Raw genomic sequence first — 25397 nt, forward strand, 5'->3', positions numbered from 1 at the left:
CTTCACACCAGTCCAAATAGACCTCATCAAAAATTCTACAAACAACTTTTTGGAGAGGGTGTGGAGAAAAGGGAACCCTCTTGCACTGTTGGTGGGGATGTAAACTGGTACCGCCACTATGGTGAACAGCATTGCAGCTCCTTAAGAAAGTAAAAATATAATCATCATATGACCTACTTCTGGGCATATGAACTACTGCATGCTGTATTAGTTATTCTGTTGTTGCTATAGAGTTCGTTGGATATTTTACATAGACGTCGCTGACAAATAAAAACAGTTTAATTCTTCTTTTCCAAACTGGATAACTTCTCTATCATTTTCTAATATGACTTCATGGGCAGAAATTCAATATAATGAGAGTGGACATCTTTTTCTTGATTTTGATCTTAGAAGTAAAGCACTCAGTTTTCTACCATAAAGTGTGATGTTAGTTATACAGTTCATCAGGAGGAGGAAGTTTTCTTTTTCTAGCTTGCTAAGAGATTTTTTTTTTTAACAGAATGTGCTCAGTCACTCAGTCGTGTCCAGCTGTTTGCGATCCCATGGAATGTAGCTCAACAGGCTCCTCTGGCCTTGGGGATTCTCCAGGCAAGGATACTGAAGTGGGCTGCCATGCCCTCCTACAGTGGATCTTCACTACTCAGGAATAGATATTAGATTTGATCAACTTATTTTTCAGCATTTATCAAGATGACCCTATTGTGTTTCACTTTTAGTTCATTAGTAAGTTGCATTACACTGATTAATTTTCAAATGTTTAACAACTTCTGCATTCTTAGGGGGACAAAAATCAATAGACTATGCTGTGTCATCTTTGTATATATTGCTATACTCTGTCCTTCATTCTGTGCACTTTCTATTGCTACCTCTTCAAGTGCATAATTTTCTCCCATTGCCCTGTATAATCTGTCATTTATTCTATCCACAGTTTTTGTCATCTGACTCTATAGTTTTCACATATATATATATATATATATATATATATATATATATATATATATAATGAAATTGGGTCTATTTTATGATTTCCATGTCTATACTTAATTTTACAACATACAAAACAGTTATTCCAAGTAGTTTAATGTCTCTGTCTGCAATTTCTAAAATCTATGCCACTTCTGGGTCAGTTTGATTTCTCAAGGAAAATTTAATATGATTTTTCTTACCTTAGTGAGATAAATATCTTTTTAATGTGGTTAGGGGCTACTGCCATATCTTTCTTGTCAATTGGTTGCTCATGTCTTTTAAACATGTCTTAATAAAGTTAAAGGCCAGTGGTACATCTTTCTTATCAGCTGTTGGCTCATGTCTTTTTCACATTTTTCTATCATGCTTTAGGCTCTTTGTTCTAAAAATTTTAAATATCATCTTTTGGGTTTGTTTATGGTGTGCTTTGTTCTACCTTGTAAAATTATAAGCAGTGTGATGCATCCTGGGTGAATAAGCAACCAGTGGACATCAGGATGTGAGCACTTCACAGGAAACCCATGAAGTCCCACTAAGTCAACAAACTGTGTCCCCAGGCGCACACCTCAGCTTGGCTGACCCTGCTTGTCAATTAGGAACACAAGGACTGTGGTGAAGCACACAATTCATTCCCCTTTCCTCCAGAGCCAACCACCTCAATGAGAGACCTTGGGAACTAGATGGGCAGAACATGATTACTCAGTGTTTCCTTAAGTAAGCTGGAAGCTTCTGGTAGCCATTCACGGAAATGAATTCCACCATGGTCTCGACTGTGAGGTAAGCTCCAATGGAGGTGCCAGCAGGAAAACAAGATGAGAGAAGAGATTTGTGATGGCACATGTTGAGAGGACCTTTGCACAAGAGGCTCACGAGCCTCTGGTCAAGACCACCCCTTCATGGGAATACTTATCAGTCACAGGTGGTCATTTCCTTCTTAGGATCACCCAGCACAACCTGAAGCATGCATTTATCTGCCTCATCCCCATCACCCTTTTAGAACCCAAGCCTGGATAGTTCACCTAGTGAGGTGACCATGAGTCCTAGACTTGAAGCAAGACAGCTCCAAGTGGAGCAAGGGCAAGTGTATTCAGTGCAGTCTCACAGCCTGAAGACAGGAGTTTCAGACTGGAAACTAGAAAACTGAGGAAAGTATGTGAACACTGAGAAAAGGAGGTGGGAGGGGAAAGGTTTCTGATGGGTGGCCCAGAATTAAATGGTCTTCAAGGTGCTTTAAGACCACCTTGTAGGAGGAATGTGGACTGATCCTCATTTCCACAGACACTGCAATACATCCTAATTATCATGGAGGGATTTTAGGCAAGATATTAAAAACTAGATAATGGTGAAAGGTGAGGGAGAACAGAATGAAAGCCTGAATAGTGTGTCTGTGAGGCAAGGTTTGGAGGAGACACACTCTCCCTGCCATATGACCCATCAGAGTTGACTTAGAGAGATGAGGATGGCAGGCAAGTTTGAAGGGCTCTTAAGGGGAATAAAGATGCCTCATTTCTCCCACAAAATCATTTGAGTTGCTCCCCATCCTCCCACAGAGGTGTCAGGATGGGGCTTTGTGATGTCAAGACTTACCCAGGGCAACCATTGGCTGGGGATGTGACTTGTTGACCTCATAAAGCATAAGGGTGTGGCCCCCAGGGGAGGGGTATATATAGGGGTGCTTGGGGGCTCTGGAGAAGACCACTGGGAGTCTTCAAAATGACTAAGTTGACTGGGAAGACACAAGGCACTACAGCAGTTAGGGAACAGCCAACTCCAGATACCCAAGAGGAAAAGATGAAGACCTCCTATCAACTGAGGTCCAAAAGATGTGTCAAGGTGAGTTGAACGCACCCAAGCTCCTCTTGCCTGTTGACACTGCCACATAAGACCCCTTCCCCTCTCCTTGCCTGGCGTATTCCTCTTCTCTGCCCACATTCTCTTCTTCTGAAGCCATTGTTCCCACCCATCTTCACCCTCTTCCCCAAACCAATGTCGTTCTGTACTCCCTCTCTTGTTTTCTCCAGGTGGCCAGGGTAACCATGAGGGTGAATAAACCATCTGGTCCTGGGATTTTTGTTGTTGTTGTTGGCTTGTTTGAAGATTTTTAACTACAGTTTAAATTTCCGTGCTTGTGATGGGTCTGTTAAGATTATCTATTTCTTCCTGGTTCATGCTCCTATGTTGGGTGCATATATATTTATAATTGTTATATCTTCTTCTTGGATTGATCCTTTGATCATTACGTAGTGTCTTTCTTTGTCTTGTTTCATGGCCTTTATTTCAAAGACTGTTTTATCTGATATGAGTATTGCTACTCCTGCTTTCTTTTGGTCTCCATTTGCATGAAATACCTTTTTCCAGCCCTTCACTTTCACTCTTTATGTGCCCTTTGGTTTGAGGTGGGTCTCTTATAGACAGCATATACAGGAGTCTGGTTTTGAAAACATTCTACAATACTTCCTTTCTCACCTATCTATCCATTTGTCCATCCCTTTATCTAATCATTAATCAATATTTTTCCTTGGTGCATTTTGTGGTAAATTGCAGACATCAGTATGTGTCTCCTTAAGTATTTCAGCAAGCCTGTCATTAAGAAGTGAGCCATGTTTTTACAGCAGTTTTCTTTGAATATTAACTTCACATACAATGAAATATAGCACTTTTCTCTTTTCCAAGTCATGTTACATTTTAATTGAAGTATAGTTGATTTAAAATGTTGTGTTAATTTCTGCTTTACAGCAAAGTGATTCAGTTATGCACATATATGTGTATATATACATTGTGTGTGTGTGTATATATATACACATATTCGTTTATTTAATTTTTTTTTTTTTGGCTACACTGTGCAGCATGTGGAATTAGTTCCCTTACCAGGGATTGAATCTATATCCTCTGCAATGGAAGTGTAGAGTCTTAAACATTGGACTGCCAGGGAGGTCCCATATATATATATTTTTTTACATTATGATTTATCATAGGATACTGAATATATTTCTCTGTGCTCTACAATAGGAACTTGTCAATCCAGTCCATATACTCTAATTTTTATCTCTCAACCCCAGTCTTTACTCCATCGCTCCCCCAATTCTCTCAGCCTTGGAAACCACGTTTGTTCTCTATGTCCATGAGTGTGTTTCTGTTTCATACATGTGTTCATTTGTGTCATATCTTATATCCCACATTTAAGTGAATCATTTGGTATTTTTCTTTCCCTGTGTGCCTCACTTCACTTAGTATGATCATCTCTCGGTCCATTTATGTTGACTCAAATGGCCTCATTGTTATAGCTGTACATATTCTTGTATCCCTTCAACCATACATAGAGGTACTCATCTATGGTTGTTTTCCTGGATATATTATTACAACTTGTTTAGTACACCACTCTTGGGATTGTACATCCATTTCGAGTCTGTATTAGGATTTTGAATGTATATGTCAGTCACTTCAATTCAATCACCCAGTCTTGTCTGACTCTTTGGGACCCCAAGGACTGTAGCATGCCCTGCTTCCCTGTCAATCACCAAATCCTGGAGCTTGTGTCTCCTTCCTTCTCTGTTTTATTGTAGTTCATATTTCTTGTTTGACAAAGCTGATGTACAGAGTTGCCTTTGGTGCAGCTGTACTGATTCTTGCTCCCTTACACCAATACACAGAAATATTCAGCAGTGGCTATTTCTTCCGACCTGCTCTCAGAAAGTATGTAGTACATCACTCTTGCTAAATCAGTCCCTGTGGATTATGTATTTGACAGGTATTTCTGGGAATCCGTGAATTTCAGCCTTCCAATGTAAGCCCTCCTCTCACCCATTGCCTTTGCTAAGCATCAGGGAGTTCCCAGCACTGGGCACTCCCAGCTCAGGGCACTCACTGCCAGCAGTATTGTCAGTTCCGTTTGACAGGTAAATCATATAACCTCTCTCTAATCCCCCCTTCTTCACTGACTCTGATTATCACCACACTTATCTGTACCTCTGACAATGACAGTATTTCCTTGTTTCAATGTCTGAGTCATATTCCATCATGAACGAGTGTCCCATGCCTTGACTGATTCATCTCTCCATCCCTATATACTTTCTTTACTTTCATCTCTGGGCATTGGGAATGCTGCTGCATTTCATGCTCTGGAGCATGTGGTTTTCAAAATCTGTGTATTTCTGAAGCATCCTAGGAGTGGAGAAGCCTTGTCACACTTTCTGTCTCTTTTTTCTCTAAAGGCAAGTGGACAGTGATCCTTATATTGGCTCCTCCCACTGATGTGTGTGTGTGTGTTAGTCACTCAGTCGTGTCCAACTCTTTGTGATCCCACAGACTGTAGCCTGGCCAGGCACCTCTGTCCATAGGATTCTCCAGGCAAAAATACTGGAGTTGGTTGTCATGCCCTTCTCCCCTCCCAATGATATGCCCCCCACTAATATAAAAGGATCCCCCTGACTAATGTTAATCTACCATTTCTGGTCTGGACTGTTTTCCATAGTGGCCTTTTCCACTGCTCAGAGTTGATGTCTCATGACAGTTTAGATTTTGAATCTCTGATAAGAAACCCTATTGAGCACTATTCATGGCCTTTTTGCTTTCTGAAAGCACTTTGAATTGTATTTACCTGTTGATGTTTTCTTCTGAAGAGTGTCCCGATTTTGTTTTGTGTGTGTGATTTATTTATTTATTTATTTTTGGGTGTGTGACCCCTGACATGTTGAATGATAGGTGTCATGTCGAGTCCAGTGGCCTTGTGAATATCAGATGTCCATCAGCTATAGTTTCAAGGCTGCAGTTACAGAGAAAAGCCTCCATGCTGCAAGGTTTCTTTATTTCCTCCTATTTCAGGATGGTTTGCACTGCCTGAGAGTCTTTGTCAGGCCTGGTTGTACATTTCAATAGAACAAGCCAGAGGATGCCACCAATCCTGGTGTCTCCTCACTCTTGGATTATTTCAAGTAAATGTTCCTATTCTGCTAAGTCACTTCAGTCGTGTCTGACTCTGTGCGACCCCATAGGCGGCAGCCCACCAGGCTCCCCCATCCCTGGGATTCTCCAGGCAAGAACACTGAAGTGGGTTGCCATTTCCTTCTCCAATGCATGAAAGTGAAAATTGAAAGTGAAATCGCTCAGTCTTGTCCGACCCTTAGCATGGACTGCAGCCTACCAGGCTCCTCCATCCATGGGATTTTCCAGGCAAGAGTACTGGAGTGGGGTGCCATTGCCTTCTCCGTTCCTATTCTATTGAAGCTGATTGACAAGGATTCATTTGTTTTACGTGTACAGATTCTTGTTCAGTGGCACTGAGAGTACTTGGTGTATTCAGCTGTGCTTGTTTTCACCTACATGTTATTAGAACATGTTTCGTCTACCACTCTTTGCACAGGTTTACATGGTTTTTGAATTCTATATGTATCTGTGGGAAGAAATTAATGCTAAGCTCCAGATGTATCCTTTCCAACCACTAGGGCCCTCTGTTATCCATAAGTTTCTTGCCAGGTTGGGTGTCCACATCACCTTTGTGGGGGTGCTCACGGCAGTGGATTTTAGATTTCCACCTCTCTGTTTCACCCCATGATGTTTCTTGAATCGACCCTCCTTCACTCAGTGTGATGATCTCTGGATTTATCTCTGTCTCTGAAGACGGTCTACGTTCTTATTTCAATCCTTGATTCAAAATTCATTCTGGACCTATATCACATTATTTTATCCATTCCTCTGTCCAAGTTGACTGTCTTTACTTTCATCAATTCAATGTTCTGGATGGTGCCACAGGACCCGGTTTGGGGTGTGTGGTGTTTGAAATCTGTTCATTTCTGAAATATGAAAGGACCTGATTTATCATACTGTCTCTACCTCTTTATATATATATATATATTCTCTCTCTCTCTCTCTCTCTCTCTCTCTCTCTCTATATATATATATATATATATATATATATATATAAATTAATTTTTCTCTCATGAGAACTGCACTTTTCTAGTCATGCTCATAGTGGCTCTTGCCAGGTCCATCCCATCAGTGCCATAAAGCATCCACTGTACCAATGTTACTCCACCACTGATGCCAGGTCCAGCTTTTGACAGTGGCTTTTTCCCATGCTCAGGCAGAGGTGATAATGTCCTCACAGCTTAGATGTTTGTATTGCTTAGAATTCATCCTATGTGCAAACTGTCATGTGGTTTTCTAAAGAAACACAGAATTGTGTTTACCTGTTCATATTATCTTCCTGTTAGCTTCTCCTGTGTTTACTTAAGTTTTTTCCCCCATGTGAGCCCTGGCAATTTCTTTTTTAATTATTTTTTTTTTAATTTTTATTTTTACTTTACAATACTGTATTGGTTTTGGCATACAATGACATGAATCCGCCACAGGTATACATGAGCTCCCAAACATGAACCCCCCTCCCACCTCCCACCCCATATCATCCCTCCGAATCATCCCCGTGCACCAGCCCCAAGCATCCTGCATCCCACATTGAACATAGACTGGCGATTCGTTTCTTACATGATAGTATACATATTTCAATGCCATTCTCCCAAATCATCGCACCCTCTCCCTCTCCCTCAGAGTCCAAAAGTCCACTCTACACATCTGTGTCTCTTTTGCTGTCTTGCATACAGGGTCATCTATACCATCTTTCTAAATTCCATATATATGTGTTAGTATATTGTATTTGTGCTTTTCTTTCTGGCTTACTTCACTCTGTATAATCGGCTCCAGTTTCATCCATCTCATTAGAACTGATTCAAATGTATTCTTTTTAATAGCTGAGTAATACTCCATCGTGTATATGTACCACAGCTTTCTTATCCATTCATCTGCTGATGGACATCTAGGTCGTTTCCATGTCCTGGCTATTATAAACAGTGCTTCGATGAACATTGGGGTACACGTGTCTCTTTCAATTCTGGTTTCCTTGGTGTGTATGCCCGGAAGTGGGGTTGCTGGGTCATAAGGCAGTTCTATTTGCAATTTTTAAAGGAATCTCCACACTGTTTTCCATAATGGCTGTACTAGTTTGCATTCCCACCAGCAGTGTAAGAGGGTTTCTCCACACCCTCTCTAGCATGTATTGCTTGTAGACTTTTGGATTGCAGCGATTCTGACTGGTGTGAAGTGGTACCTCATTGTGGTCTTGATTTGCATTTCTCTAATAATGAGTGACGTTGAGTATCTTTTCATGTGTTTGTCAGCCATCCGTATGTCTTCTTTGGAGAAATGTCTATTTAGTTCTTTGGCCCATTTTTTGATTGGGTCGTTTATTTTTCTGGAATTGAGCTGCATAAGTTTCTTGTGTATTTTTGAGATTAGTTGTTTGTCAGTTGCTTCATTTGCTATTATTCTCTCCCATTCAAAAGGTTGTCTTTTCACCTTGCTTATATTTTCCTTTTTCTTAAGGGTGGGCATTGATTAGATCTCAGCACTGTTGTGAATAGTGTGTCCATCAGCAGGCATTTTAAGGTTGCTGTTAGAGAAAATGTCCACAAGGCAGCAGCATTTCTTCATTCCCTCCTCTTGTTAATATGGTAACAGCAGCCTCTGGTTATCCCAGGCATGGTTGTAAATGAGAGTAGAATGAGACACAGGATGTCACCAAAGTTTTTGTCTTTTTAGCCTTTGAGATTTGTCTTTAAGTCAATCTTTATTCCTTATTTAGGATTATTTACACCATTGTAGTTGTTGCAGGTAAATAGTTTCTCATTTCTTTCCACAGATACCTGGATGTATTCAACTGTGGTTATTGTCAGAGCTATCTTTTAGAATCTGTTGAGTACATGTCTCTTGATACAGGAGGTCCATGTGGATTATGAATTGCATAGGCATTTGTGGGTATAGCTTTATTCCAGCCTTCCCCTTTTGGCCTCTCACCCAGTGACACCCTTTGCTAACACTAATTTTCTTACCAGGAGTATAAGTCCATTTCAGTTTTGTTTGAGTACTCATTGCCATCAATATGTTTTTTAATCCTCCCTGGAAGGGATATGTTGTGATATCTCTTTAATCCGCCCTTCTTTACTTACTGTGATTCACTCTAGATTTCTGCATATCCCTGGAAATGGCAATTTTTTGCATTTTCATAATGTTAGAGTCATATTTCCTTACATTCTCTCTGTCCTGTTTCTTTCTCTTCTGCACCCAATGATTCTTTTTCCTTTCATCTCTTGGGCGTTATGAATGCTGCTGCAGTGCATGTTTGTAGGTATGTGGGTGTGGGCGTGTGTTTTCCTCGATCTGTTGATTTCTCAAATGCTCTGGTAGTGGAACTGCCATATGACATTATCTGTCTCATTTTGTGATTTCAAAGCCCTTTGACAATTATGGTCATAAAGGTTCCAACCGCTTACCTCCCACCAGTGGCATACAAAGGTCCCCTTTAGTAATATTGCTCTACTCTTCCTTGTCTGTGGACTTTTGGATAGTGGCCTTTTTGGTTTCTCAGTATTGATATCACGTTGCAGTGTAAGTTTTCTAATTACTGATAATAGTGCAAATGAGGCACATTTCCAGAGGTTTCCTTCTAAGTTTTGACTAAGTATTTATCTGTTGATGTTTACTCCCAGATCGTGTGGTTTGTTCTCATTTTTTTTTTCGGTGTGCCACCCGTGCCTGGCCATTTTGTAAGTGAAGGTGTCATTTAGAGCCCAGCCGCCTTGTCAGTGTCCATCAGCCCAAGGTTTAAGGTTGCTGTTCTCGAAAGTGGCCACAAGGTGGCAGCATTTCTTTGGGGGGGGTCTCCTCTTGTTACTATGGTAACTGCATCCTTAGAAGTATGAGCCATTTCTGCTCGTAAATGAGAGTAGTATGAGCTACAGGAAGCCCCCCAAAGCTTGTGTCTCCTTCTTTCTCGGTTTTATTGTAGTTCATATTTCTCGTTTGACGAAGCTGATGTACAGAGTTGCCTTTGTTGTGGCTGTACCAATTCTTGCTCCCTTACACCCATACACAGAGGCATTCACCAGTCGTTATTTCCTCTGACTTGCTCTCAGAAAGTGTGCAGTACATCACTCTTGCTAAGTCAGTCCTTGCAATTATGTATTTGACAGGTTATTTGTGGGGATCCTTGAATTTCAGCCTTCCAGTGTAAGCCTTCCTCTCACCCATCCCCTTTGCTAAGCAGCAGGGTGTTCCCAGCACTGGGTGTACATTTCACCTCCGTTGGGGTACTCACTGCCAGCAGTATTGTCTTTCCTGTTTAAAAGGTAAATCCTATGACTTGTCTCTAATCTCCCCTTCTTCACTGACTCTGATTATCACCACACTTATCTGTACCTCTGAAAATGACAGTGTTTCCTTGTTTCAATGCCTGAGTCATATTCCAACATAAAGCCATATCCCATTCCTTTATCCACTCATCTCTTTATCCCTGTGTACTTTCTTTACTTTCATCTCTGCGCGTTGGGGATGCTGCTGCATTGCATGCTTTGGGGCGTGTGGTTTTCAAAATCTGTGTATTTCTGAAGTATCCTAGGAGTGGAGAGGCCATGTCATACTTTCAGTCTAACTTTTTTCTATAAAGGCACATGCACAGTGATTCTTATACTGGCTCCTCCCACTGACATGCTCCCATTACTATAAAAGTATCCCCCTGTCTAATGTTAATCTATCATTTCTGGTCTGGTCCGTTTTCCATGGTGCCCTTGTCCCATGCTCAGAGTTGATGTCTTGGGCAGTTTGGATTTTGTATCTCTGATAAGGAACCCTATGGAGTACTATTCATGGGGTTTTTGCTTTTTGAAATTACCTTGAGTTGTATTTACCTGTTGATGTTTTCTTCCCAAGAGTGTCCTAGTTTTTTTTTTTTGTGTGTGTGTGTATGTGTTTATTTATTTAGTTTTGTGTGTCTATGACCCTTGTCGTGTTCAAAGGTAAGTGTCATGTCGAGTCCAGTGGCCTTGTGAATATCAGATGTCCATCAGCGATAGTTTTCATGCTGTGGTTATAGAGAAAAGCCTCCACGATGGAAGTTGTCTTTATTCTGTCCTTTTTTAGGATGGCCTCTGCCGCCTGAGACTTTTAGTCAGGCCTGGTTGTACATTAGAGTAGAATGATCCAGAGGATGCCAGCAAACCTGGTGTCTGCTCACTCTTGGATTTTATTTTGAGTAAAAGTTTCTATTCTATTTAAGTTGATTGACAAGGGTGCATTTGTTTTACCTGTATAGAGTATTGTTCTGTGGCACTGAGAATACTAGATATTCAGCTGTGCTTCTTTTCACCTACATGTTATTAGAACATGTTTCATCTACCACTCTTGCTGAAGTAGGTTTGCATGGGTTCTGTATTGTATATGTATCTGTGAGAAGAAATTAATGCCAAGTTCCAGATGTATCCCTTCCATTCAGCAGGGTCTTCTACTACCCATAAGTTTCTTGTCAGGTTGGATGTCCATGCCACCTTTGTGTGGCTGCTCACTGCTGTGGGTTTTTGTATCCAACCTCTCCATTGGATCCCATGGTGATTCTTGAATCAATCCCCTTTCACTTAGTGTGATGACCTCTGGATTTATCTCTATCTGTAAAGACAGCCTACATTCATATTTCAATCCTTGATTCAAAATTCATTCTAGGCCTATATTGCATTTCTTTATCCATTGCTCTCTTCAGGTATGCTATCTTTACTTTCATCGCTTCAATGTTCTGAATGGTTTCACGGGACCTGGTTTGGGATGTGTGGTGCTTGAACTCTGTTCATTTCTGAAATATTCCAGGAGAGGGCCTGATTTATCATACTGTCTCTACCTCTTTATTTATTTTTCTCTCATGGGAGCGCACTTTTCTAGTCATGCTTATAGTGGCTCTTACCAGGTTCATCCCACCAGTACCCTAAAGCATCCACTGTAGTAATGTTACTCTATCACTGATGCCATGTGCAGCTTTTGACAGTGACCTTTTTCCATTCTCAGGCAGAGGTGATAATGTCCTTGCAGCTTAGATGTTTGTGTCTCTTAGAATTCACCCAATGTGCAAATTGTCATATGCCTTTTTAAAGAAACACGGAATTGTGTTTACCTGTTCATATCCTCTTCTTTTTTGCTTTTCCTGTGTTTATTCTTTTCCCCTATGTGAGCCCTGGCAATCTGTTAAGGGTGGGTATCAGCCGGAGCTCAGCACCCTTGTGAATAGTGTGACCATCAGCAAGCATTTTAAGGTTACTGTTAGAGAAAATGTCCAAGATGAGGATGCATTTCTTCATCCCCTCCTCTTGTTACTGTGGTAACAGCAACCTCTGCCATTATCCCAGGCCTGGTTGTGAATGAGAGTAAAATGAGACACAGGAAGTCACCAAAAGCTTTTGTCTCTTTAGTCTTTGAGACTTTTCTTTAAGTGAAACTTTGTTTCTTATTTAAGAGTATTTAAACCGTTGTAGTTTTTGCAGGGAAACAGTTTCTCATTCCTTTCCACAGATACCTGGAAGTATTCAACAGTGGTTATTGTCAAAGATATGTTTTTAGAATCTGTTGAGCACATGTCTCTTGCTACAAGAGGTCCATGTGTATTATGAATTTATATTTAATATCATCTTACTCTGTGTAAATAACTACTTTTAACATTTCTTACAGACCAGATATCTGCTAAGAATAAATTCCCTAACCTTTTGTTCATATGAGAATATCTGCTACTGCTGCTGCCAAGTCACTTCAGTCGTGTCCGACTCTGTGCAACCCCATAGATGGCAGCCCACCAGGCTCCCCCATCCCTGGGATTCTCCAGGCAAGAACACTGGAGTGGGTTGCCATTTCCTTCTCCAATGAGAATATCTACTTGTCCTTTAATTTTGAAGGATAATATTCCTGAACATAGAAGCTAAGTTCAGTAGTTTTTTTTAAATGAAACTTCTTATTTATTGACATGTTGTTCATGTAGCATGAATTTACCAGTTCAAGTGGATAATTCATTGATTTGTAAATTCTTCATAGGTTGCATAACCATAACCACTACCTCAATCTAGAATGTTTTCATCACCTCAAAGGGAAATACTGTCCAGTTTTCAGACATTTCCCATTTCCTCCTTCATCTGGGTCCTGCATCTACTCCTCTAGTTTCCATCTTTAGAGAATTACCTAATTTGGAACATATTCATTCACATGAATGGAATAATGCAATATGCAGCCATTTGTGCCTGGCTTCTTTCAATTAACATAATCATTTCAGAGCTATAGCATGTATCAGAACTCCATCTGATGGCCAAATAATATTGCCTTGCATGTTTTATTTATTCGATCACCAGCTGATGGACATTTCAGTCATTTCAACTGTTTTTACTTTTTTTAAATTTAGTTCTGAATGTGGACTGGAAATCAGATGACATTTAAAAATCATTGTTAACTTTGTCAATGTGATAGCAGTAAGAAAATACTTGTGTGCTTTTAAGAGATGTAGATAGAAGTTTGTAAAATCATATAAGGTCTGGAATTTGCTTTAAAATAGCTCAAAAATAAAGAGAAAAATGGACTTATACAAAATAAATAAAACTTTAATTTAATAATTTTAAATGTTTTAATTTAATTGCTTTTAAATAAAACGTAAATACATTTTTAATATAATGGCTTTACAGAATTTTCTTGTATTCTCTCAAACTTCAACATGAATTAGCCATATGTATACATATATCCCCTCCCACTTGAACTTTCCATGCATCTCCCTGCCCTTCCCACCCCTCTAGGAGATTCAGAACCCTGTTTGAGTTTCCTGAGACATTACGCAAATTCCTATTGGCTCTCTATTTTACATATGGTAATGTAAGTTTCCATGTTACTCTCTCCATGTATCTCACCCTCTCCTTCCCTTTCCCCATGTCCATTATTCTGTTCTCTATGTCTATTTCTCATTTGCAGCCCTGTAAATAAATTCTTCAGTACAATCTTTCTAGATTCCGCATATATGCATTAGTATATAATATTCATCTTTTGCTTTCTGACTTCCTTCACTCTGTATAATAGGTTCTAGATACATCCACCTTAGTCAGTTCAGTTCAGTCGCTCAGTCGTATCCAACTCTTTGCGACCCCATGGACCACAGCACACCAGGCCTCCCTGTCCATCACCAACTCCCAGAGATTACCCAAATTCATGTCCATCGAGTCGGTGATGGCATCCAACCATCTCATCCTCTGTCCTCCCCTTTTCCTCCTGCCCTCAATCTTTCCCAGAATCAGGGTCTTTTCAAATGAGTCAGCTCTTTGCATTAGCTGGCCAAAGTATTGGAGTTTGAGCTTCAACATCAGTCCTTCCAATGAACACCCAGGACTGATTTCATTTAGGATGGACTGGTTGCATCTCCTAGCAGTCCAAGGGCCTCTCAAGAGTCTTCTCCGACACCACAGTTCAAAAGCATCAATTCTTTGGCACTCAGCTTTCTTTATAGTCCAACTCTCACATCCATGTTCTACATATTGTAAACAGTGCTGCAATGAAAATGAGATACATGTGTCTTTTTCAAGTTTGGTTTCCTCAGGGTATATGCCTAGGAGTGGGATTGCTGGGTCACATGGTGGTTTTATTACTAGTTTTCTAAGGAATCTCCATAACATCTTCCATAGTGGCTGTATCAATTTACATTGCCACCGACAGTGTGAGAGTGTTCCCTTTACTTCACATCCTCTCCAGCATTTTTTGTTTGTAGATTTTTTTGAGGATGAGCATTCTGCCTGTGTGATGTGATATCTCATCATAGTTTGATTTGCATTTCTCTGATAATAAGTGATCTTGAGCAACTTTTCCTGTGTTTGTTAGCCATATGTATGTCTTCTTTGGAGAAATGTCTGTTTATATCTTTTTCCCACTTTTAAAAAATTTAAAAAAATTTTTACTTTATTTTGCTTTACAATACTGTATTGGTTTTGCCATACATTGACATGAGTCAGCCATGGGTGTACATGAGTTCCCAATCCTAAACCCCCCTCCCACCTCCCACCCCATTCATCTCTCTGGATCATCCCCGTGCACCAACCCCAAGCATCCTGTATCCTGTATCGAACATAGACGGGTGATTCGTTTCTTACATGATAGGATACATGTTTCAATGCCATTCTCCCAAATCATCCCACCCTCTCCCTCTCCCACAGAGTCCAAAAGTCCATTCTAAACATCTGTGTCTCTTTTGCTGTCTCACATACAGAGTTATCATTACCATCTTTCTAAATTCCATATATATGTGTTAGTGTACTGTATTGGTGTTTTTCTTTCTGGCTTACTTCACTCTGTATAATAGGCTCCAGTTTCATCCACCTCATTAGAACTGATTCAAATGTATTCTTTTTAATGGCTGAGTAATACTCCATTGTGTATATGTACCACTGCTTTCTTATCCATTCGTTGGCTGATGGACATCTAGGTCGTCTCCATGTCCTGGCTATTATAAACAGTGCTGCGATGAACATTGGGGTACATGTGTCTCTTTCTATTCTGGTTTCCTTGGTGTGTATGCTCAGCAGTGGGATTGCTGGGTCATACGGCAGTTCTATTTGCAATTTTTTAAGGAATCGCCACAGTGTTCTCCATAGTGGCTGTACTAGTTTGCATTCCCATCAAAAGTGCAAAAGGGTTCACTTTTCTCCACACCCTCTCCAGCATTTATTGCTTGTAGACTTTTGGATAGCAGCCATTCTGACTAGTGTGAAATGGTACCTCATTGTGGTTTTGATTTGCATTTCTCTGATAATGAGTGATGTTGAGCATCTTTTCATGTGTTTGTTAGCCATCCGTATGTCTTCTTTGGAGAAATGTCTATTTAGTTCTTTGGCCCATTTTTTGATTGGGTCGTTTATTTTTCTGGAATTGAGCTGCATAAGTTGCTTGTGTATTTTGGAGATTAGTTGTTTGTCAGTTGCTTCATTTGCTATTATTTTCTCCCATTCTGAAGGCTGTCTTTTCACCTTGCTTATAGTTTCCTTTGTTGTGCAGAAGCTTTTAATTTTAATTAGATCCCATTTGTTTATTTTTGCTTTTATTTCCAGTATTCTGGGAGGTGGATCATAGAGGATCCTGCTGTGATTTATGTCGGAGAGTGTTTTGCCTATGTTCTCCTCTAGGATTTTTATAGTTTCTCGTCTTAGGTTTACATCTTTAATCCATTTTGAGTTTATTTTTGTGTATGGTGTTAGAAAGTGATCTATTTTCATTCTTTTACAAGTGGTTGACCAGTTTTCCCAGCACCACTTGTTAAAGAGATTGTCTTTACTCCATTGTATATTCTTGCCTCCTTTGTCTAAGATAAGGTGTCCATAGGTGTGTGAATTTATCTCTGGGCTTTCTATTTTGTTCTATTGGTCTATATTTCTGTCTTTGTGCCAGTACCATACTATCTTGATGACTGAGGCTTTGTAGTAGAGCCTGATTGGGTTGTTTCTTTTTCTGATATTGAGTTGCATGAGCTACTCATATATTTTGGAAATTAATCCTGTCAGTTGTTTCATTTGCTATTATTTTCTCCCTTTCTGAGGGTTGTCTTTTCACCTTGCTTATAGTTTCCCTTTCTTTGAAACAGGTTTTAAGTTTAATCAGGTCCCACTTGTTTAGTTTTGTTTTTATTTCCATTACTCTAGAAGGAGGGCCATAAGGGATCTTGCTTTGCTTTATGTCATCGACTGTTCTGCCTATGTTTTCCTCTAAGAGTTTTATAGTTTCTGGTCTTACATTTAGATTCTTAATCCATTTTGAGTTGATCTTTGTGTATGGTGTTAGGAAGTGTTCTAATTACATTCTTTTACATGTAGCTATTCAGTTTTCCTGGCCCCACTTATTGAAGAGGCTGTCTTTGCCCCATTGTATATTCTTGTCCTCTTTGTCAAAAACAAGGTACCCATAGGTGCATGGGTTTATTTCTGGGCTTTCTATCTTGTTCCATTGGTCTATATTCCTGTTTTCTGTGCCAGTAACATACTTTCTTGATTACTGTAGCTTCTGTAGCATAATCTGAAGCCAGGAAGGTTGATTCCTCCACCTCTACTCTTCTTTCTCAAGACTGCTTTGGCTTTTCAGGGTCATTTGTGTTTCCATATGAATTGTGAAATGTTTTGTTCTCAGTTCAGTGCAGATCAGTCACTCACTTGTGTTCTACTCTTTGCAGCCCCATGAACCACAGCATGTCAGGCCTCCCTGTCCATAACCAACTCCCAGAGTCCACCTAAGCCCATGTCCATTGAGTGGGAGATGCCATCCAACCATCTCATCCTGTTATCCCCTTCTCCTCCTGCCCTCAATCTTTCCCAGCATCAGGGTCTTTCCAAATGAGTCAGCTCTTCGCATCAGCTGGCCGAAGTATTGGAGGTTCAGCTTCAACATCAGTCCTACCAATGAACACTGAGGACTGATCTCCTTTAGGATGGACTGGTTGGATCTCCTAGCAGTCCAAGGGACTCTCAAGAGTCTTCTTCAACAATACAGTTCAAAACCATCAGTTCTCTGGCACTCAGCTTTCTTTATAGTCCAACTCTCACATCCATACATGACCACTGGAAAAACCATAGCCTTGACTAGATGGACCTTTGTTGACAATGTGTCTGCTTGTTAATATGCTGTCTAAATTCGTCATAACTTTCCTTCCAAGGAGTAAGCATCTTTTAATTTCAGGGCTGCAATCACAATCTTCAGGGATTTTGGAGCCCAGAAGAATAAAGTCAGCCACTGTTTCCACTGTTTCCCCATCTATTTGCCATGAAGTGATGGGACTGGATGCCATGATCTTAGTTTTCTGAATGTTGAGCTTTAAGCCAACTTTTTCACTCCCTTCTTTCACTTTCATCAAGAGGCTCTTTAATTCTTCACTTTCTGCCATAAGGGTGGTGTCATCTGTATATCTGAGGTTATTGATACTTCTCCTGGTAATCTTGATTTCAGCATGTGCTTCGTCCAGCCCAGCGTTTCTCATGATGTACTCTGCATATAAGTTAAATAAGCAGGGTGACAATATACAGCCTTTACATACTCCTTTTCCTATTTGGAACCTGTCTGTTGTTCCATGTCTAGTTCTAACTGTTGCTTCTTGACCTGCATACAGATTTCTCAAGAGGCAGGTCAAGTGGTCTGGTATTCCCATCTCTGTCAGAATTTTCCACAGTTTATTGTGATCCACACAGTCAAAGGCTTTGGCATAGTCAATAAAGCAGAAATAGATGTTTTCTCTGGAACTCTCTTGCTTTTTCCATGATCCAGAAGATGTTGGCAATTTGATCTCTGGTTCCTCTGCCTTTTCTAAAAGCAGCTTGAACATCTGGAAGTTCACAGTTCACGTATTGCTGAAGCCTGGCTTGTAGAATTTTGGGCATTACTTTACTAGCATGTGAGATGAGTGAATTTGTGTGATAGTTTGAGCATTCTTTGGTATTGCTTTTCTTTGGGATTGGGTGAAAACTGACCTTTTCCAGTCCTGTGGCCACGGCTGAGTTTTCCACATTTGCTGGCATATTGAGTCAGCACTTTTACAGCATCAGATTTCAGGATTTGAAATAGCTCAACTGGAATTCCATCACCTCCACTAGCTTTGTTCGTAGTGATGCTTCCTAAGGTCCACTTGACTTCACATTCCAGGATGTCTGGCTCTAGGTGAGTGATCACACCATCGTGATTATCTGGGTCGTGAAGATCTTTTTTGTACAGTTCTTCTGTGTATTCTTGCCACTTCTTCTTAGTATCTTCTGCTTCTGTTAGGTCCATACCATTTCTGTCCTTTATTGAGCCCGTCTTTGCATGAAATATTCCCTTGGTATCTCTAATTTTCTTGAAGAGATATCTAGTCTTTCCCATTCTGTTGTTTTCTTCTATTTCTTTGCATTGATCACTGAGGAAAGCTTTCTTTTCTCTCCTTGTTATTCTTTGGAACTCTGCATTCAAATAGGCTTATCTTCCCTTTTCTCCTTTGCTTTTCACTTCTCTTCTTTTCACAGGTATTTGTAAGGCTTCCTCAGACAGCCATTTTGCTTTTTTGCATTTCTTTTTCTTGGGGGTGGTCTTCATTCCTGTTTCCTGTACAGTGTCATGAAGCTCCAGCCATAGTTTTGTTCTAGTGCTGTGAAAATGCCATTGATAACTTGATAGGGGTCACAGTGAATCTGCAGATTGCATTTAGTAGTACAGTCATTTTCACAATATTGATTCTTCCTACTCAGGAACATGGACTATCTCTCCATCTGTTTGTGTCATATTTGATTTCTTTCATCAATGTCTTATAATTTTTTGTATACAGTTCTTTTGTCTTCTTAGGTAAGTTTTTCCTAGATATTTATTATTTTTGTTCCAATGGTGAATGGAATTGATTCCTTAATTTCTCTTTCTGATTTTTCATTGTTAGTATATAGGAATCCAAGTGATTTCTGTGTATTGATTTTGTATCCTGTGACTGTGCTAAATTCATTGATTAGCTGTAGTAACTCTCTGATGATAGTATCTTTAGGGCTTTCTATGTAAAGTATCCTGTCATCCACAAACAGTGACAGATTTACTTCTTCTTTTTTTTATATAAGTTTATTTATTTTAATTGAAGGTTAATTACTTTACAATATTGTATTGGTTTTGCCATACATCAACATGAATCCAACACAGGTGTACACATGTTCCCCATCCTGAACCCCCCCACCCTCCTCCCTCCCCATACCATCCCTCTGGGTCGTCTCAGTGCACCAACCCCAAGCATCCAGTATCAAGCATCGAACCTGGACTGACAATTCATTTCATATATGATAGATATTATACATGTTTCTCAGCCATTAAAAAGAATACATTTGAATCAGTTCTAATGAGGTGGATGAAATTGGAGCCTATTATACAGAGTGAAGTAAGCCAGAAAGAAAAACACCAATACAGTATACTAATGCATATATATGGAATTTAGAAAGATGGTAACATTAACCCTGTATGCAAGACAGCAAAAGAGACACAGATGTACAGAACAGTCTTTTCTTCTTCTTTTCCGATCTGGCACTGATTTCTTTTTCTTCTCGGATTGCTGTATCTAGGACTTCCAAAACTAGGTTGAATAATAATGGTGAAAGTGGATACCCTTGTCTCGTACCCGATCTTAGGGGTAACACTTTCAGTGTTTCATCATTGAGGATAATGTTCGCTGTGGGCTTATCCTATATGGCCTTTGCTATGTGGAGATAACTTCCTTCTATGCCCACTTTTTGAAGAGTTTTAATCATAAATGGGTGCTGAATTCTGTCAAAGGCTTTTTCTGCATCTACTGAGATGATCATATGGTTTTTATCTTCCCATTGGTTAATATGGTGTATCACATTGATTGATTTGCATATATTGAAGAATCCTTGCATCCCTGGAATAAACCCAACGATTATGGTGTATGACCTTTTTCATGTGTTTTTGAATTCTGTTTGCTAAAGTTTTGTTGAGGATTTTCGCATCTATGTTCATCAGTGATACTGGCCTCTAGTTTTCTTTTTTGGTGTTGTCTTGGTCTGGTTTTGGTATCAGGGTGATGGTGGCCCCTTAGAATGAGTTTAGAAGTATTCCTTCCTGTGCAATTTTTTGAAGGAGTTTTAGAGGATGGGCATTAGCTCATCTCTAAATGTTTGATAGAATTAACCTGTGAAGTTATCTGCTCCTGGGCTTTTGTCTTTTGGGAGATTTTTGATCACAGCTTTTATTTAGAGCTTGTAATTGGGTTGTTCATAACTTCTATTTCTTCCTGGTTCAGTCTTGGAAGACTGAGCTTTTCTAAGAATCTATCCATTTATTCCAAGTTATCCATTTTATTGCCATAGAGTTGTTCATAATAGTGTCTTACAATCCTATGTTTGCAACTTAGAATGCATGCATGCATGCATTGGAGAAGGAAATGGCAACCCACTCCAATATTCTTGCCTGTAGAATCCCAGGGGCAGAGGGGCCTGATGGGCTGCCATCTATGGGGTCGCACAGAGTTGGACACGACTGATGCGACTTAGCAGCAGCAGCAACAGCTGTTGTAACCTCTCCTTTTTCATTGCTAATTTTGTTGGTTTGATTCTTCTTTTTATCTTTATGACACTAGCTAAATGTTTGTCAATTTTGCTTTTCTTCTCAAAGAACCAGGTTTTAGTTTTATTAATCTTTACTCATTTCATTTCTTTTTCTTTTATTTCTCCTCAGATTTTTAAGATTTCTTTCCTTTTACTAATTCTGGAGTATTTTTTTGTTTTTTTGTTTTTTTTTTCCAGTTGTTTTGGGTGTAAAGTTAGGTTGTTTATTTGATGTTTTTCTTGTTTTCTGAGGTAGTATTGTATTACTATAAACTTCCCTCTTAGAAATGCTTTTGCTGCTTCCCACAGGTTTTAAGTTATATTTTCATTGTCATTTGTTTCTAGAAAATTTTTTATTTCCCTTTTGATTTCTTCAGTAACCTGTTGATTATTTAGAAATATGTTGTTTAATCTCCATGTGTTTGTGTTTCTTACAGTTATTTTCTTGTAATTGATATCTAGTCTCATGGTGTTTTGGTTGGAGAAGATGCCTGATACGATTTCAATTCTTAATTTTGCTGAAGTTTGATTTGTGACCTAAGATGTGATCTATCCTGGAGACTGTTCCATGTGCAATTGAGAAGAAGATGTATTCTTCTGCATTTGGATGGCATGTTCCGAAGATATCAATGAGATTCATCTCATCTAAGGTATCATTTAAGACATGTTTCCTTATTAATTTTGTTTTGATGATCTGTCCGTTGGTGTGAGTGGGGTGTGAAAATCTCCTACTGATTGTGTTACTGTCAGTTTCTATTTTTATGTATCTTAGTGTTTGTTTTAGGTATTCAGGTGTTCCTACATTGAGTGAAGATATTTACAATTTTTATGTCTTCCTCTTAGATTGATCCCTTGATCATTATGTAGTGTCCTTCTTTATCTCTTGTAGTATTCTTATTTTTAAGGTCTATATTGTCTGATATGAGGATTGCAACTCCAGGTTTGTTTTTTCATCTGTTCATCTCAATTTTTTGACTATTAGAAATAAGACTGCTATGAAAATTCATGTGCAAGTCCTTGGATAAACTTTTTTTTTTTATTCTTCTTGGTATAAACCTAGGAGTGGGGTTGCTGGGTCATGTGGTAACCCAATGTTTAACTTCTTAAGCAAATTCCAAAGTGGTTTCCCCCGAGGCTGTCCCATTTTGTATTGCCATAAGCAGTGCATGAAAGTTCAAACTTTTTCACATACTCATCCCATTTGTTCTTCTCTGTTCTTTCATTAGAGCTATCATTTTGGTGTCCTGTGTGTGCTTAGTTGCTCTCTGTATATATTTATTTGGTGAATTTCCTGTGCAAATCCTTTGTCAATTCTTTATTTGCATTGCTGCCTTTCATATATTTTGTCAGATTCTTATGTTTTTCATAAGGCCACAACTCATTCCCCTTTCCTCCAGAGCCAACCACCTCAACGAGAGACCTTGGGAACTAGATGGACAGGATATGAGTACTCAGTGTTTCCTCCAAGAACATGGAAGCTTGGGGTAGCTATTCATGGAAATGAATTCCATCATGGTCTCGACTGTGAGGTAAGCTCCAATGGAGGTGCCAGCAGGAAAACAAGATGAGAAAAAGAATTTGCGAGGACACGTGTTGAGAAGACCTTCACACACGAGACTCACACACATCTGGACAAGTTCCACCCCTTCCTGGGAATACTAATCCGTTGCAGGTGGTCATTTCCTTCTTGTGATCACCCAGCACAACCTTGAAGCATGCATTTATCTGCCTCATCCCCATCAAACTGTTAAAAAGCAAGCCTCGGTAGTACACCAAGTGAGGTGACCATGAGTCCTAGACTTGAAACAAGACAGCTCCAAGTGGAGCAAGGGCAAGTGTATTCAGTGCAGTCTCACAGCTTGAAGGCAGGGGTTTCAGAATGGAAACTAGAAAACTGAGGAGAGCTATGTGAACACTGAGAAAAGGAGGTGGGATGGAAAATGTTTCTGTAGGTGGCCCAGAATTAAATGGTCTTCAATTTGCTTTAAGAACACCTTGTAGGAGGAAAGTGGAATAATTAACATTTCCACAAAAACTTCAACATAGGCTAATTATCATGTAGGGATTTTAGGCAAGATATTAAAAATTACATAATGGTAAAAGATGAGAGAGAACAGAATGAAAGCCTGAATAGTGTGGCTGTGAGGTAAGGTTTGGAGGAGACACTCTCTCCCTGCCACATGACCCGTCAGAGTTGATGTAGAGAGATGACGATGGTAGGTGAGTTTGTAGACTCTTAAGGGACATTGCAAATGCCTTATTTCTCCCACCAAATCATCTGAATTGCTCCCCATCCTCCGCTAGAGGTGTCAGGATGGGGTTTTGTGATGTCAAGGCTCACCCAGGGCCACCATTGGCTGAGGAAGTGACTTGCTGACCTCATAAAGCATAAGGGTGTGGCCCCTTGGGGAGGGGTGCTCAGGGGCTCTGTAGCAGACCACTAGGAGTCCTCAAAATGGCTAAGGTGACAGGGAAGCCACAAGGCTCCAGAGCTGTTCCAGAACAGCCGACTCCATATACCCAGGAGGAAAAGATAAAGACTTCCTATCAACTGAGGTCCAAAATCAGTGTCAAGGTGAGCTGAACCCACCCAAGCTCCTCTTGCCCATTGACTCTACCCCCTAAGACCACCTCCTCTGTCCTTCCCTGGCACATACTCCTTTTCTGCCCACACCCTTCTACTTAAGCCATCGTTCTTACCCATATTCACCTCTTCCCTAAACCAGTGCCATTCTGTGCTCCCTCTCTTGTTTTCTCCAGGTGGCCAGGGCAACTGTGAGGGTGAATAAGCACATTCAACCAAAGCTGACCAAGGAGCCTTATCAAAAATCTCCAATCTCAAAGAAACTGAAGAAAATCAGAGGATCAAATCTCTGTAGCTACTGTTCCAAGGTGAATGAAGAGCTGGATCAGAATGAACCAGAGGAGGTCCCAGGGATCATGGAGACTCCTGCCGTTGCAGCAAGACCAGTGGGCAGCCAGTGACTTCAGAGCACAGCTAGAGACCTCAGAAATCTACAGAGGTCTCACCTCTGAGAAATGGCCAACAGTATAGTTTTTGAATCTTATACCAACATCATACATTAATAATGAATTTTAAATAAAATCAACCTTGTGTGGAATTATGTGTGTCTCTGAGCTCTCTGATAGATAGTGGTGGGCAGAGAGGGCAGAGAAGGGATAAGTGTGTGAAGAGGGAGGGGAATGGGTCCTGTGGAGTTGGAGATGGGACCAGAAGGTCCAGTTAGCCAGAAAGTAGGGGAAGAACTGGTTCCAGGCTGAGCCCCAAAGTTATACTTCCCATGGGAGAAGAGGAAGAAGACTTGGTGTTTCTGGTGTGAGTGCAGAGGTGGGAACCTAGCTGGGGAGCCGTGTCATGTGTGGGGTGGCAGTGGCATTTGCTAAAAGGCAAACAAAGTAGTTGCCCCTAGGGCACCTACCTCATCATAGTGATTATTACACCTCAAGACATGGTGTCAGCAACTAATACCCTCAAAAACTCAAAATTGCTTACTAGTAGGTAGTCTTTAGGACTAAAATAATGGTGGTTTTCAGTATGGAAATTTCTCAGAAAACTAAAAGTAACAACACATGACCTAGCAATGTTATTCTTGTTTATATATATATTAAAAACCCACAATGTTAACTAAAAAGACACATGTACCCCAATGTTCATTGAAGCACACCATTCACCAAGACATGGAAGCAAGCTAAATGTCCATCAGATCATAGATGAATAGATAAAGATGTGGTATATATGTACCATGGGACACTCGTTGTTGTTCAGTCACTAAGACATGTCCCATTTTTGCAACCCTATGGACTCTACCCCTCCAGGCTCCTCTGTCCATGAAAGGCAAGAATACTCCAGTGGGTTACCATTTCTTTCTCCAAGGGATCTTCCTTGCCACTGGATTGAACCAACATGTCCTGCTTGACAGGCAGATTCTTACCTGAGTCACCAAGGAAGACCTATGGAATGCTACTTAACCATAAAAGAAATGAAATAATGACACTTGCACCAAAATGAAAGGTACAATATTAAGTAAAATAAGAAAGAAAAATACTCTTTGATGTCTCTGAAAGAATCTTAAAACATCACAAAGTAGAGAATATAACAAAAATGGAGGCTAACAGATATAGAGAACAATCTACTGGTTAGCAGCGGGGAGGGGAAAGGGAGGGGCAATACAGAGGTGGGGGAGCGGGAGGCACACCGTGATAGGTGTAAGATGAGCTCAAGGATGGACTGTACATCATGGGGAATAGAGTCATTGCTCTGTAATAACTATAAATGGAAAACAAACTTTAACAATTGCATAATAAGAAAGAAAAGGAAAGAAAGGGGGGAGGAAGGAGGGAAGAAAGGAAGGAAAATAGTGGTGTTTTGGGAGGTCACAAAGCAAACATTGATTAGGCCCTTTTTAGCAAAGGAATTTATTTTGTTCACTTTACTTAAATTGGAGGCTAATTGCTTTACAATATTGTAGTGTTTTTTGCCAT

Source organism: Budorcas taxicolor, chromosome X (assembly GCF_023091745.1).
Source record: "Budorcas taxicolor isolate Tak-1 chromosome X, Takin1.1, whole genome shotgun sequence".
NCBI classification, from domain to species: Eukaryota; Metazoa; Chordata; class Mammalia; order Artiodactyla; family Bovidae; genus Budorcas; species Budorcas taxicolor.